At 37.9% G+C, this 14756-nt stretch overlaps 1 long non-coding RNA gene and 1 pseudogene across 1 annotated transcript; both read right to left on the bottom strand.

Annotated features, from left to right (window-relative positions):
* Window positions 1-6009: 6009 nt before the first annotated feature.
* LOC114676460 (uncharacterized) lies at window positions 6010-9674 on the bottom strand. The gene is made up of 2 exons (XR_003727529.2): window positions 9510-9674; window positions 6010-6118 (listed from the first exon to the last, which is right to left on the bottom strand). It is a non-coding gene; the product is annotated as an uncharacterized LOC114676460 (long non-coding RNA).
* Window positions 9675-10850: 1176 nt separating this feature from the next.
* On the bottom strand, window positions 10851-13321 carry LOC694054 (ATP-binding cassette sub-family F member 2 pseudogene; annotated as a pseudogene).
* Window positions 13322-14756: the final 1435 nt, after the last annotated feature.

Below are 14756 nucleotides of genomic sequence, written 5' to 3' on the forward strand. Positions count from 1 at the left end.
TGAGGTATCCCCAGAGGCAGGAGCCATTGTATTTCCTTTACAGCCTACAGAACCATAAGCCCAACCACTTTTCTTTATAAATTACTCAGTCTGGGTATTTCTTTATAGCAATGTGAGAATAGACTAATATAGCAAGTAATTGATTAAACATCTATTAAATGAATGAAAGAAAAAATAGGTTAAAAATGTGAGTTAATTGCTCTGAGAATTTTTTAACTGATTGACAGTTTTCCAAATGACAAGCATTCTAGTACTTATTAAATGTAACAACCTTTTCCATTTTTATCTCTTTTCAAAACTTCATTAGTTGTGAAACTGTTGTGTAATAATGTGCTGGTTAACAACCTGCTCTCTAAATACAAAGAAATGTATGTATATATGTAACTAAATTTATTATGAATTTACTGACATGAATGATATGTGTTATACAATTTACAATTAGTAATAAAATATATCATATTCTTTACTGAAAATTTCATGTAGCCAGTTAGTTCTCACAGAATATTTTTGTGGATTCTTTCTAAACTCTTGCATCCATAGTCAATCTATATTTGAAACTGACAAATGAGTTCATTTCTAAGGTAGGTATCAGTTGACATTTTTACTTATGTTACTGAATACAACAAAAATAACAAAACAGAGATATGTCAGAAGTCAGAACTTTATACATATCTGTCAATGGTGTGAGCAACATTTGCTGAATCAGGTAATAGCTTTCAAATACTAAAAAAAAAAATTCCTCAAATGTTATGGTCTTCATAATGTAACACCTGAACACAGAGCACACTTGAAAATTTAATCTGCATTATTAATATGTTTTCCACCACTTTCTTTTGTGAGGTCAAGAGTAGAGAAATTTTTCTACAGTCAGATAGTAAATATTGAGGCTTTATGGGATAGGTAGTCTCTGTTACAACTACTTCTTTCTGCCTTTGTAATCTAAAAGTATCTACGTACAATGTAAACAAATGGGTGTATCTGTCTTCCAACAAAACTTTATGTACAAAAGCAAGAAATGAGCTGGATTTTGCCCAAGGGCTACAATTTGTCACCTCTTTACTTAGATAATTAACACAACCACAAATCGGGGCTGATTTTTAGCACGTGCCATTTTCATGGTGCAAATATTCTCACCATTACTAAGTTTAAGTTAGCAATGTAACATCGTCGTATGTGAAATTAGAAAGAGACGGGAAATAAAACACCATTATCTAGTATTTCCACATCATAAATAACATGTAGAAATAACCTAAGGAGTATGGATAATCAGAAAAGGTAGTAAAATAATGAGAAATTGATGAGCTTTTGAGTATTTATTAACTTAGTTATTAAAATATTTTATTTACTTGGAAACTTATATAATTTAATTTATTTAATTGCTGTGCTTAAAAAATTGATGCATAAAATTCCTGAAAACTTAAGAATCTGCTTTCCTGAGCTGATAATAAGTATGGGTTCTTGCACATCATAGCCATAGTTGTATCTCTTTCTTGAAACTCTCTCTACTCTCTGCATCTCCTACTTTAACCTGGTTTCTTCTTCCTTCTTTGAATTTCCTTTATTTATTCTCAGGCAGCTTATTTTCCTACTCTCATTTTCAATTTGTAGAGTTCAGTGTGACTGTTCTTCCACCTTAACATAATCCGCCAGCAAGCTACCCTGGCATAAATTCAATTACTGCTACATTGTTATGTTCAAAAATATATATTTAGCTCTGCATTATCATTCACACTTCTAAATGGCCTGCTGATTTTTGAAAAATATTTTCATTGCATGTTTTGATTCTTTACTGTCATTTCAAATTTAATGAGATTAAAACAAGTCATCAAATTTTCCAAGTTCCTCTCCCTCATGCTTTAATTGTTCAAGATTATGCCACCATTTTGTCAGTCAGATCAGGTTAAAATTTTGAATTCAACGTCTCCTTTGCCTATACTTAGTCTCATCAATACTTTCTGCTAAATATCTTCTATTTACATCTCTCTATATTCACATTTCAACCATACAGCTCTCCAGCTCACACTGAATTACAGCAACAGCCTCTCAGCTGATCCCCCCCTGTCTTTAACTTTATCGTTCAGTGGTTTCTTATAATGGAGTGAGATCCATTTATTCTAAATCCCGAGTTTATCATACTTAAACTCTTGATTAAGACTTAAAATTGCCAAGTATGATGACTCATGCTTGGAGTCTCAACACTTTAGGAGACTGAGGCAGAGGATGGCTTGAGGCCAAGAGTTTGAGAACATCCTGGGCAACATAGTGAGACCCTGTAAAACAAAAACAAAAACACTGTTAGTCCCAGCTACTCAGGAGGGTGAACGGGGAATCACTTGAGCACAGGAGCTAAAGACTGCTGTGAACTATGATTATGCCACTGACCTCCAGTCTCGGTAATAGAACAAGACCCAGTAGCAAAAAATAATAATAATAATAATAATAATAATTTAAAATAGATTTTATTGCTTACCTCATGAAACCTAAATTTCATGCCTTGTTTCAAGGGTTTAAGAAATTTAAACGAGTTTATCTTTACTAATCATTGTCATTATTCAATATCTCCTCAAGTAGACAAAATTTTTAGCTATTGTAACTTGTATTTGACTTTTATATGAGTAGCCAATAAATAACTTCTTGATTTATTTTTAACAGCTAATATATTTTAAAATGATTGGACTTGCATTAGGAAACTCAAAGCTGTTTCTATTTGAGCAATAAAAACACAATAATTTTAAAAGCTGTAGCTGTTCTAAAGATGCTTTACATGGAAAAACATATCATTCATCAATTTATTCAACAGATTGGTTAAATAAGCCAAGTTCTAAGAATTCTGCTAAGAGCTAGAAATACTAGGATGAATGAGATGTACCTTCTGGCCCCAGAAAGCTACAATCTATTCAAATAATATAATAATCAACATACTTATAAAATAGTGTTGCTTCAGAAAATTTGCACATTTGGGGAAAAGGGTATTAAAAACTAAAAACCCATGTGTCATTTAAAGGGCCATTTATACTTTTTTTTTTTTTTTTTTTGATACGGAGTCTCACTCAGTCGCCCAGGCTGGAGTGCAGTGGCGCGATTTTGGCTCACTGCAAGCTCCATCTCCGGGGTTCACGTCATTCTCCTGCCTCAATCTCCCGAGTAGCTGGGACTACAGGCGCCCGCCACCACGCCCAGCTAATTTTTTGTATTTTTAGTAGAGACGGGGTTCCACCGTGTTAGCCAGCATGGTCTCGATCTTAAAGGGCTATTTAAAGGAAGAGTCTTTTACTGAAGAATATTTTCTTCATTAGGCTAATTAAATAAATCATTTAGCAATATATTTTTTATAATTAACTTTTTAAATATATATTTAATTCTAGGCAATACATAATAAATGTTGTGAACATATTTGAAAACAGTTTATCTCTTGGGATAAAATAATAACAGGTTTTCATGACTCAAACATTTGTTTAATATACATTTTTAAAAGAGAAAAAGATTTACATTTATTGTTCAAAGCAATTTTTGGTTATAATATATTTTACCCAGCAAATCAATAATACTATTCCCACAACATAGATTTTTACATGTGGCAAAAAATAATCTTTAGTTTTACTGATCCAGTAAAATGTCTTTAGTTAAAAGAAAATTGAAGTTTTACTATGAACAAATGTCAAAATTTTTAAACTATTTATTATAAAGTTGTTGGACAGACATTACGAACAGGCGCTTAACTCAGTTATAGGACAGTATAACACAGGCAATATTTCTCCATCATAAAAATAATAGTAAAGAACAATGATTAAAATCCAGAGTATTTAAATCCTTATCTATATTTTTAAATAAAATTAAAACACATTTAGGGAAAGTGAATACTTTTAAGGATATAATATCGATATTGTTTATCCACCTGGATTTTGTGAAACTCTTAATCTTCATTGTTATATTAAGCCTTAAAAATTAGCTTTCTTTATTTCAGGGGGATTAAGCAGAAATCCGTCTTCACTGTTTCATTCGCTCTAGTGGTAGATATTAAATCTCCTTCTTGGAATTAAATGTCTAATGAATGTTTAAAGACAGAAAAAAATATTTTTGGTGAACATTTTCTTGAATAACTTTGTGTTTCTAATGTGATAATCTGTATGTTATCTTTAAACCACTTGAAAGTATCTTTGGGCTGAAAAAGGAAGACGGACAAAGATCTGTTTCAGTTCTGGAATGCTATGATATCACACTTCGAGTCTTTTTCTTAAATAGTCTTAAGAGCTCTTAACATACTTTTTTCCCTAAAGTCAATGGAGATGTGATATCTTTTATCCATTGAGAATGTTTTTAAATTATCTATTAGTTATCCAATACTAAACTTCATGCTTATTGTCAGTAACCAATTCATTGTCGATTTTAGACACGTACGATGTGAGAAAACATGAAATAAAACTCTTCTTCCAGGCCTCATAACCTGCCTTTGAAGGCAAATACTGAACGGTGCTCTAAATTTGTTTTGTAAAAAGTAATATTATTGGAATATTCACAAAAGTTACTACTTCAAAGACAAAAAAATTAGCATGGTCTATAAATTATGTACATTTGTTAAAATAAATATTGCTGCTGTAGAAAGAAGGTAGAATCACTAGTGGAAACAAGGGGGAGAAAGAATGGAGAAAGAAAGACAGAAATCTGCATTCAAAAACCAACTCTACGATTACTAGTTGCCTTACCTCAGAAAGTTCCATACCTTTTAAGCATCATTCTTCTCATATATTTGTTGTGAGAATGATGAAGAAACATATGAAAACATTTATTATAACTGGGTTCTTTTACCTTAACACTGAAATAAACAATAACTTAATACTGATCCCTTTTTTATTGCAGCTTACTATATACAGACATTCTCAGGGTTTTTTGGGTTTTTTTTTTTTTTTTCTTTCAGTTTTTAAATTCTTTATAAGGAAGCTGCATGGACTATCTGTTTAGCAGCCAGTACCTAGAAAGTTGGTCATGTATCTTAAGTATGGGTTACTTTCTGTGCTAGTGAATCATAAATCAATACTAAAGTGAGTCCAAAGTAAAAACTGTCAGTATAAATGTACTGGTTAAAGATTTACAAAGTTTTTGGGAGAGCGACCTCCATACGGTTTTGATTCTCCACTTCTTTATGTGTATGTCTCTCCGTGGCGCTTGCCCTCCTCTTCCTTCAAAACTCACCGAAGTGAAAATAAATCTCCATTCTGAAACTATAAGATCGCACTGAGCAAAACTCAGCTAGTGACTTTGAAACAAATTGGTACCAAGTCATTTAAGGAGGTATGGGCATCTGGTCACAGATTTCTGTTGAGCTAGCCCTCGTTTCTGCTGCATGGCCCAGCCAGATCTGATAGTTCTGCTGCTTCTAAGCCATGTTTAGGGGCCATTAACTTTGTTAATGCTGCTTTTTTTTTTTTTTTTTTTTTTTTTGAGACGGAGTCTCGCTCTGTCGCCCAGGCTGGAGTGCAGTGGCCGGATCTCCGCTCACTGCAAGCTCCGCCTCCCGGGTTCCCGCCATTCTCCTGCCTCAGCCTCCCGAGTAGCTGGGACTACAGGCGCCCGCCACCATGCCCGGTTAATTTTTGTATTTTTAGTAGAGATGCGGTTTCACCATGTTAGCCAGGATGGTCTCGATCTCCTGACCTCGTGCTCCGCACCCCTCGGCCTCCCAAAGTGCTGGGATTACAGGCGTGAGCCACCGAGCCGGCCGACACTGTTCTTGATCCTTCCTGCCAAGGCAGCCTACAAGTCATTCTACCCTTGGATCTTGCAAACTCTCCAGCAATGCTAATTGACACAGAGAGTAAATTGTTGCAAATCTCAGTACCTTGAAATTTCTTCCTCAGCTCCTTCCCCAAACTTCTAAAGCGTGGGGAAATGTTTCCAGTGTGGAAGGGAAACACTCTTCTCCCTACAATGTGTTCAAGACATTTTGTGTATGGGCTTGAATCACCCTTTTTTTTTTCCTTTTTTTTTTTTTTTAATTCTTCCATCATTTCTTCAAATTCTTCTAGCCTTCAGCTTTCAGAAAACAAAATCCAGACAGACTTGGAGTCTCCTTTGCATTCTGTCCATACCTGGTTTGGTGTCTACAGTGGAAAAATGCCTCCTAAACAGACAAAAGAAAAAGGAAAACACAACATAGAAAAACATATTCAGATTAACATTGTAAAAGTTTATTAATCCACAAAGGTATCATTGCACCTTTTTTAAATTTCACCGAAATCATTGGAAGTATATGAAGCCTCTTAAGAACTCTTTACTGTTCTTATCCCAATATATTGTTTCTGCTTTTTAAGTAATTATTCTAGAACCAGCTGTGATACCTTTTATTAAAGTCTGTGATCAAAATGGCCCCTGACTTAGCTATTTTTGCTTTCCCAAATTCCACATTACAGAAAACTGGGTAGAGAAGCAAATAACATGGTGAGAAAAGCCTGCCTTCTGCCTCAACTAGTCTTACCTCAAATGGAACTTCAAAGGATGCTCAATCCATTCTTTACTTGAAGTTCAAATTGTATATAATTCCTATCTTTACAAGTCCATGGGTTTCACCCATTTCCACACCTAAGTATATTACTGTATATTGTGACTATTCCTCCTGTATCTTCAACCCCTCTCTTTACCCTGATTTCCTGTTTAGCATGTGAACTCGAAGTACAAGTCTTCCCTTCACCCGTGAGCCCTGTATTAGTCCATTTTGACACTGCTCTAATGATACCACCTGACACTGTGAAATTTATGAACAAAAGAGGTTTATTGGACTCAAAGTTCCACATGACTGGAGAGGCCTCAGAAAACTTACAATCATAGTAGAGGCGAAGCAGAAGCAGGCACCTTCTTCACAAGGCGGCGAGAGAGAGAGAGAGTGAAGGGGGAACTGCCAAACACTTCTAAAGCCATCAGCTCCCGTGAGAACTCACTTGCTATCCTGAGAACAGCATGGGTGAAACGGTCCCCATGTTCCGATCACCTCCCACCAGGTTCCCTCTCGACATGTGGGGATTACAATTCAAGATGAGATTTGGACAGAGATACAGAAGCAAACCAGATCACATTCCATTCACCTTCAACCTTCACAGCAGAACTGAATGAAAATGTCTGTAGGCTGTCTCCAAAATCCACCTCTCTTTCTTCAGGTCATCACAATAACTAATACTTTAAAGAAGCAGCTCCTACCACAGCAGCTTCCTCATTGCTATATCCAGTGTAAGCTCTTCAGTTCTTATCTCATTTCTAATTGACTGTTTCCTGGTCTGTGTCCTCTATTCAACTATCGGCTCTACAAGGGCGCCTACGTATAGTGACATGTACATGGTACTCACTCCAAAACCCATTGTCTAATGAATGCATAATGGAAAGGAACAGAAAGCAGTAGTCCTACATAACTCATAATTTCCAGCAAGAAAAATACATTACCTTACAGAAAAAAATAATAATTTAGACCTCAGCCTTAAAGTAATTCTGATATGCCTAGTATTTTAGTTTGTTCTTATTTTTGGTTTTATTTTCTTTTGTTGCTTTGCTATTGCTACGGCTCCCTGTTGATACTGCAAAATATTTCTTCACTGGACCTTAGGGAGGACTTTTCAAATATTCTCCTCAAACTTCCATACCCAATATTCTCAGGCTCTAATTCCAAAGTAAGAAGAACAGAACACCCTATCAAATCATTCAAAATATGTAGGTGTAACTAATGTTTGTCACGCTCATCATGAAACAATCCTTACATTATAAAATTTCAAGCTATTTTTACCTTGGTGATTATATTACTTTTGCTTTTACAGTGCAGAATTCTCATAGTATGGCAATTCTTGTCTCATGTTCCATTTCATAATACAAGTATTTTTTAAAATAATTCAATGGATAGTACACATTTAATGGAACCAAACTGGTGCATATGCATAGATACATATATATGCATATACTCAAGAAAGGAATCCAAGCAGGCAAAACTTTGTTTTTCATTATGAAAAATTATTTGAAATAATGAATGAAATATTATTTTTATAATTATTTTCTGGTTATCCTTTTCATAAATAAAACTTTGAGCATATCACCATTAATTTGATAACATTTCAAAAGTAATTAAAAGTAAAAGTAATAGCATATATAATATTTAGGAGGAAGGAAGAAGATACTACAAAAAAAGAGAGGGAATTTCAAATTCTGAAGAAAGAAGGATGCATTTTTTTTACTTTCTTCTGATTTGGAAATATAAGAACCACAATGATCAATTTTGTCTCTCAGATAAAAAGATCACCAAAAATAATTTTAAAATAATGTTACAGTGACAGTAAATAAATTTTTGCAAATAAACTGATTGTTTTGTTTAAACTCTTTAATTCTAATTCCACTATGATCTTCTATTATCTCTCCAGGTTAGGGTTGGGGTGAATAGGGAGTGAGGTGGGAGAGAATTCTCTCCATCTGGGAGAGAACTGTTGACCTCACAAAATGTTGGGGGAGAGAGAGAAAGTGAAGGAAGCAGGTTCACATAATTCATGAAATTAATATCATTTATGACTTTCCTTAAACAATTCCTTTTTACGATTTTCAACTCCAAAAAATACATAAATTTGATCATCTCATTTCTATCACTAGTGCCCCGTCGTCTATAGGGAATCACGGCCCAAATTCCAGAACCCAGCAGGGTCAAGCTGTACCTCCCTCTCCTATCCATATGCAGGGCTGTAGCAGTTTTAAAACATCTGCCTGACTGCTTCAGACCCTCCCACATTTTCCTGCATCTCCACAGAGTAGAACTATTCAAGACATCTACCTTTCCTAGGAAGGCTTCTAGCCCTCGCAAGCACTCCCTCTCCTCTGCACCCTTGCCAGAACTCTGTTATCCTAGAGATCATGTTGCAAGACAAATGTTTATTTCCTGCCACTTAATTTCAGACCGCTGAAGGGAACAAAAAGAGTTTACAATTAATCATCTGTGTATCCTTGTGATCAACTGCAGTGTCCTCTATAACCCAATAATATTAAAAGAATGAAGATAGCAAGTTTATGAACCACCTCACTTCACAATTAAGCTGATATGATCTAAACCAAATATTTATTAATAATTGAAATGTCAGTAGTCAAAGATATAAATAACATTCAACTGTGAAGTGTAAATGATAAAAGGAAGCAGGTCATTGATAGAGAGGGCACAACGCTTCTCCTGCCTTTGGTCCCATAGCCACTGTGATCTCCCACTTAGATTTTTTTCTTCTTTGTTACCCTTCAGAACAGTGTAATCCTGTGTTTTGATGTGACCCTGAGCCTTCACTGAGCCACTGGTGAGCACGGTGTTAGAAGCCTCTTCCTAGACTCTGTCATCACCTCACTCTGCATTCACCACCACTGAGTAAGGCAACTTTCGGAACCAAAAACCCTGAGAAATAAGTCATAATATAACCTTTCAATTGTATTAAGTCCTCTTCACACTTTATTCAGATGTTGAAGAAATCAAAAAACCTAGAGTCTGAAAAAGTGACACTAGGACTTACAGACTTTCATCCCTAGACTTAGAGAGTGATATGGTATCCCCGAGCCTCCTGTGTGATCCAACGAGGCAGATTCATATTCTACTTCCCCATGCAGGAGGACTCAGCAGGGAGGTTTCATCTGACAGCCTGATACACTTTTGGTTACCTTTGTCCTCTAAATCTTACCTGTAGGTGTAAAAACAAAGGTCTTATACATTTACTCAGAAGAATGTATCCACGTGTTCTCTGCCTGAATGTATTTTCTCAGTCCAGCCCCAAATCCTCACCTCTCATTCTGTCTCTTGACTAGCTGGATGATAGAATAGATTCAGCTTTGTGTGAAGTGCCATGAACAGCCTAACCCTAAACACCCCACTCACATAAGCTCCGCCAATTATGTGGACCAGGGCAATTTCTAAATAACCTCTGGGCTTACACATTGCCACCACATCAGTGACCAATCAAGGCTATGCCACATTTCCCAGACAACACTCTGTAGTTCTCTATTACCTTGTCTCGCCTGACTATCTATAACGTCCACACTGGCTTGGAAGCTCTGTTACCTTTGCTTTCTATGTCTCTTTCTGCTGAATGTGATTTTATTACTTTGTGCATTTAAGCAACTCTGACCCTTCTTGATTCTCTGTGGGGTGGAGAAGCATCACCAGTAACTCCCTTCACCAAGAGCATCGACCCCTCACCTTGACTACTCTTGTGATTCTGATTCACCAAACTTTGACATTTACTCAGCTACCCTCAATTGTCTGAGCTTAGGGAAAGTGTGGGAGTATAGTGAGGGTGTTCCTTTACATTAGTTCTTTCTTTTCCTGTATATACATATTTTGTTTTTTTACTGTGATAAACATATACAGATACATATATCTGTTTGAGTCCCAGATTTATTTATTTATTTTTGGGGGGTGGGGGGACCGTGGTTTTCTCTTTCTTTATTGGGCACTTTGTAGATGTCATGCAGGTCTAAAAGTTACGCTGTTAAATAACTATTGAAAAACTGACCAGGACGAAGGTCCTAGTCCAGAGCTCCAAACCAGAAGCAAAAAGGAATGGGGGTAGTGGATTGGGGGGTACTCCTCCAACATCACCAAAACCCAGAAAATGAGGATCCTAAGCTACTTCACAAGTCAAATCCGGGGCTTGGGCCCTTGGGCTAATCCACGGGTACATCTGACTGCATCACGTTCAGAGTAAGGTAACCAGCAAGAGGCTGGAGCGAATGGCTAACCAATTCCAGACATGGACAGATGTAACTGAAAGGAGGACAAAAAGTGGACAAGTACTGTACAGCTGTAGATAAGAGAGTGCAGTTAAGGGAGGTTGAGGGGCAGGGGAGAGGCTGGGGAAGCGAAATTGCAGCAATGCAGGAGTGTAGCCCCAGGGTCCTGTCCTGAGCAGCTGGTCAGGGTAGCAGATGTTAGTTCCCAGATGGAGATCCTGACCCAAGCCCAGGTAGAGGCCTCACATGCTGTGGGTCCTCTTGGTGAGCTGGGGCTCCTCATCCACCTGCTTGGATTGAGGTGCTCCTGGTAAGCCAGGATGTCTCCAGGCCACTTGGTGATTGTCTGCCTCTCACATACCCAAATTTCCCGTGCAAACTGCTGAATGGGTCTGAAGCCATGGCTGACCAGCAGCATACCACCCTCAAACTCATTGATGGCATCTGCCAGGGTGTCAATGGTCTCAATATCCAGGTGATTGGTGGACTTGTCCAGGAAGAGCATGTGGTGGTTCGGCCAGGCCAGCCAGACCAGACACACTTGGCACTTCTGCTCATCTGACCAGTTCCAGATTAGGCTCACCTGTTGGTTCCCAGTGAGACCATATGACCCAATGATCTTCGTCATTTCTTCCTGATTTCTGGGTAGCACTTCATGTACTCCAAAGGCAAGATATCTAAGTCCAGCTGCTCTTGTAAATGCTGATGGTAATGCCCTGTCTTGACACAAGAGTGTTTTCAGATCATGCCATCTGTGGGTAGTAGCTCTCCAGTTAGCAGCTTCAGAAGAGTTGATCTCCGTGCTCTGTTGGGCCCTACCAGAGCCACTCATGTGTCAAGGTCAATTCCAAATTCTAGATTATTGTAGATGCAAGGCCCATCTTTTTTATACTTGAAGCTCACATTTTGCACCATAATGACGGGTGGAGGGATCTTGCCATATGGTGGGAAATAAAATGACAGTGTCTTGTCGCTCATGATCCTCTCTGTCAGTCCTGATGCCATCATTTTCTCTAGCATCTTCTTCTTGCTCTGGGCCTGCCAGGCCAGCTTGCCACTGCCATGGTGAAACCTCACAATGTAGTTCTTCGTGTGCGCAATCTGATCTTGCTCCCAGTGAAACCTCTTCATCTGGTTCTTCTCCAGTTCTAGCTGCATCTTCACATAATGATCATAATTACCCATATAATACTTCAGTTTCTTGTGCGTGTGAATGATGTTGGTACAGACACCATTCAGAAAATCCTGGGAATGGGAGACAAGGACCAAGATATTCTTAGAAGTTTTTAGTTCTTCTTCTAACCACATTTAAGCATCTAGGTCCAGCTGGCTGATGGGTTCATCCAGGAGCAGCATGAAGGGCCAAATAAAGAGGGTTCTGGCAAGGGCAGCCTTCATCCTCCAGCCCCCACTGAAGTCTTTCAGCTTTCTGCGCTGCATGGCAGGTGCGAAATCCAGTCTGTGCAAGATTTGCGAGGCCCTCATCTCTGCCTTATCAGCATCCAGCTTCTCCAGGTACCCGTAGAGTTCCATGAGCTTCTCACACTCCGCATCTTCAAGAACCAGATGCTCTGCCTCTCTCTCCAGCATGGCCCGCTCTGTGTCAACTTCCATCACACACTGCAAGGGTGTCTTGTCATTAGGGAGCATCTCTCAAGTCAGATGGTAGATGTCGATGTGCTCAGGGATGGGCACTTCACGTCTCCCAATAGCAGAGAACAGCATGAACTTTCCAATTCCATTTAAGCCAATGAGGCCATAACAACGGCCTGAATTCAATTCCAGCTTGGTGTCACTGGGCAGCTTTTGACTGTGAAAGGTGAGTGAGAGGTTGATAATGTGAACGTCAGTACTGCTGGGATGAGAGGCCAGGATGCCAGTGACAGCTGGAGCAGCAGCTTTCTTCATTTCAAAGTCCTCTAGCTCCTTGGTCAGCAAATCCACTTCTGTGGTGTCTCTGCCATTGGCCTTATTTCTGCCACCTGTGGTTCTGTGACAGCATCTCCATTTTCTTCATGTCCTTTTCTGGGCCGCTGTCGAGCTTTGGCAGCCTCCTTCTTTTCGGCTGCCTTCTTCTTGGCCAGGTTGGAGGGCATGAGGATGACCCACAGGGGTAGGTTACTGTTCTTACAAGGAGCTGGGCCTCGCCGCTTGGCCTCTGAGTCCCTGATTTTTTTTTATTATTTTAGATATAGATACCCAGAAGTGAAATTCTTATATCATATGTTAATTCTATGTTTAATTTTGTGAGGAACTGCCATACTGTTCACATTTCTTCTTGTATCCCCTGTACGCCAAAATGTCTCCTTAGGTCTGGTGTAAACATCTGAATAGAAACAATGAGGGCAACTGTATTCATTATTTATGGCTGTGTATCAAATTACCCTCAAAATGTGGCAGCTTAAAACAATAAACATTTATTATCTCAGTTTCTCTGGGTCAGGTCTGGTTTCAGCTTAGCTGGGTGCCATTGACTCAAAGTATCTTGCAATCGAGGTATTAGCAGAGGCCGTAGTCAACCCAAGGCTCAACTGGGGAAGAATCTACTTCCAAACTCACTCATACATCTAGTTGGGAAGTCTCAGAAGATACGCTTCCAAGTTCCCTTAGATGGCCATTGGCATGCACGCACCAGGTTCCCACTGGGTGCTGATCGGAGATGTCAGTTGCTTGACACATGGCCTCTCCATAGGCCGCTCACAACATGGCAGAGTTTTCTTCAGAGTGAGGACTCCTGGAGAGAAAGAGAGCAGGAGAAAGCTTGAAAAGGCAGTCTTTTCATAATCTAATCTTGGAATCGCATCACATTACTTTTCCTGTATTATATTCATTCGAAATGGATCATTAGGTTCAGCAAACACTTAGGGGAGGGTATTATACAAGGATGTGAGTACCAAAAGGCAGAGATCACTGGGGACCATTTTAGAGGCTGCCTACCACAGCAAGAAATGTGTTTTGCTTTTACTTACATTGCTGTAATCTAGAACAATTAGGATCTAGAAAATAACGGTTTAATAATGAATGAATATTAGTAGGAATGTAACATCTGAGCCTTCACATTTTTAAATGGTGTTTGAAATCAGAGAAAACATAGTGTACCCTAACTTACAATGTTTTTAAAAACTGAAATATATGTTTATCTTTTTTATTATGTTACATTAAAAATCAGAATCAAATTTAGCATCTCTCCCAAAAGACATGAAGAAAACAATACCACGTACTGACTCCTTTTGTATATTTCCTGGTATTCTGGTGGAAATTTTGTCATTGTATGACATATGGGAACAGATAATATGGTTGAAGATAATGCAGTCTATTTTAAGAATTTTACATCAGTTACTAAAAGGCTTTTATGCTCCATGTTAAGGAAAGCAAATATTACACTAAATATATGCATGCTTTTATGCTTGCATTCTTTTTTTCAAATGTCATATTGATCTTTAGAGGAGACTTTTACATTACATCAGTAATAGTAAGGAAAAAAATATATATTTATTAACATAGGCTGCTATATTGGGTACCAAAAGTATATCTAAATATGCCCTTAGCACCTTAATTTTTTAAAATAACATTATTTGGTGTTCTTTTCTAAATTAATTACTTCTTATACTCAGAATTTTATAATTGGTGATAATTTATTAGGCTTCCTGAAAGTTGTTAGGTATGTTATACCATGTACTCTCTATAAATATGAAAGATGTATTAATGTATTTATTCAAGAGACATGGGCCAGTTTAAGGAGAAAGTTGAAATGTTTAGCAGCAGCGCATTGGACAGTCCCAGAGAAAAAGTTGTACGATACACTGTTCAAATCTTTCCAACAAAAAAGGATATAATTCTTAGCCAGACAAGATCATAAGCTATGATAGATGTGTTGTACTATGGATACAGAATGGTAAGTTTCACCTATTAGCCAACTCAGATCAAGTGAAAGTGACAATTTTAAGGAATGTATTCAAAGCATTATGAAACCACTCCCAGATTTTAGCATATGTATGTAGTTTTCAGTTAGTAATGACTGCCAGGCCAGCGGT

Source organism: Macaca mulatta, chromosome 2 (genome assembly GCF_049350105.2).
Source record: "Macaca mulatta isolate MMU2019108-1 chromosome 2, T2T-MMU8v2.0, whole genome shotgun sequence".
In the NCBI taxonomy this organism is placed as follows: domain Eukaryota; kingdom Metazoa; phylum Chordata; class Mammalia; order Primates; family Cercopithecidae; genus Macaca; species Macaca mulatta.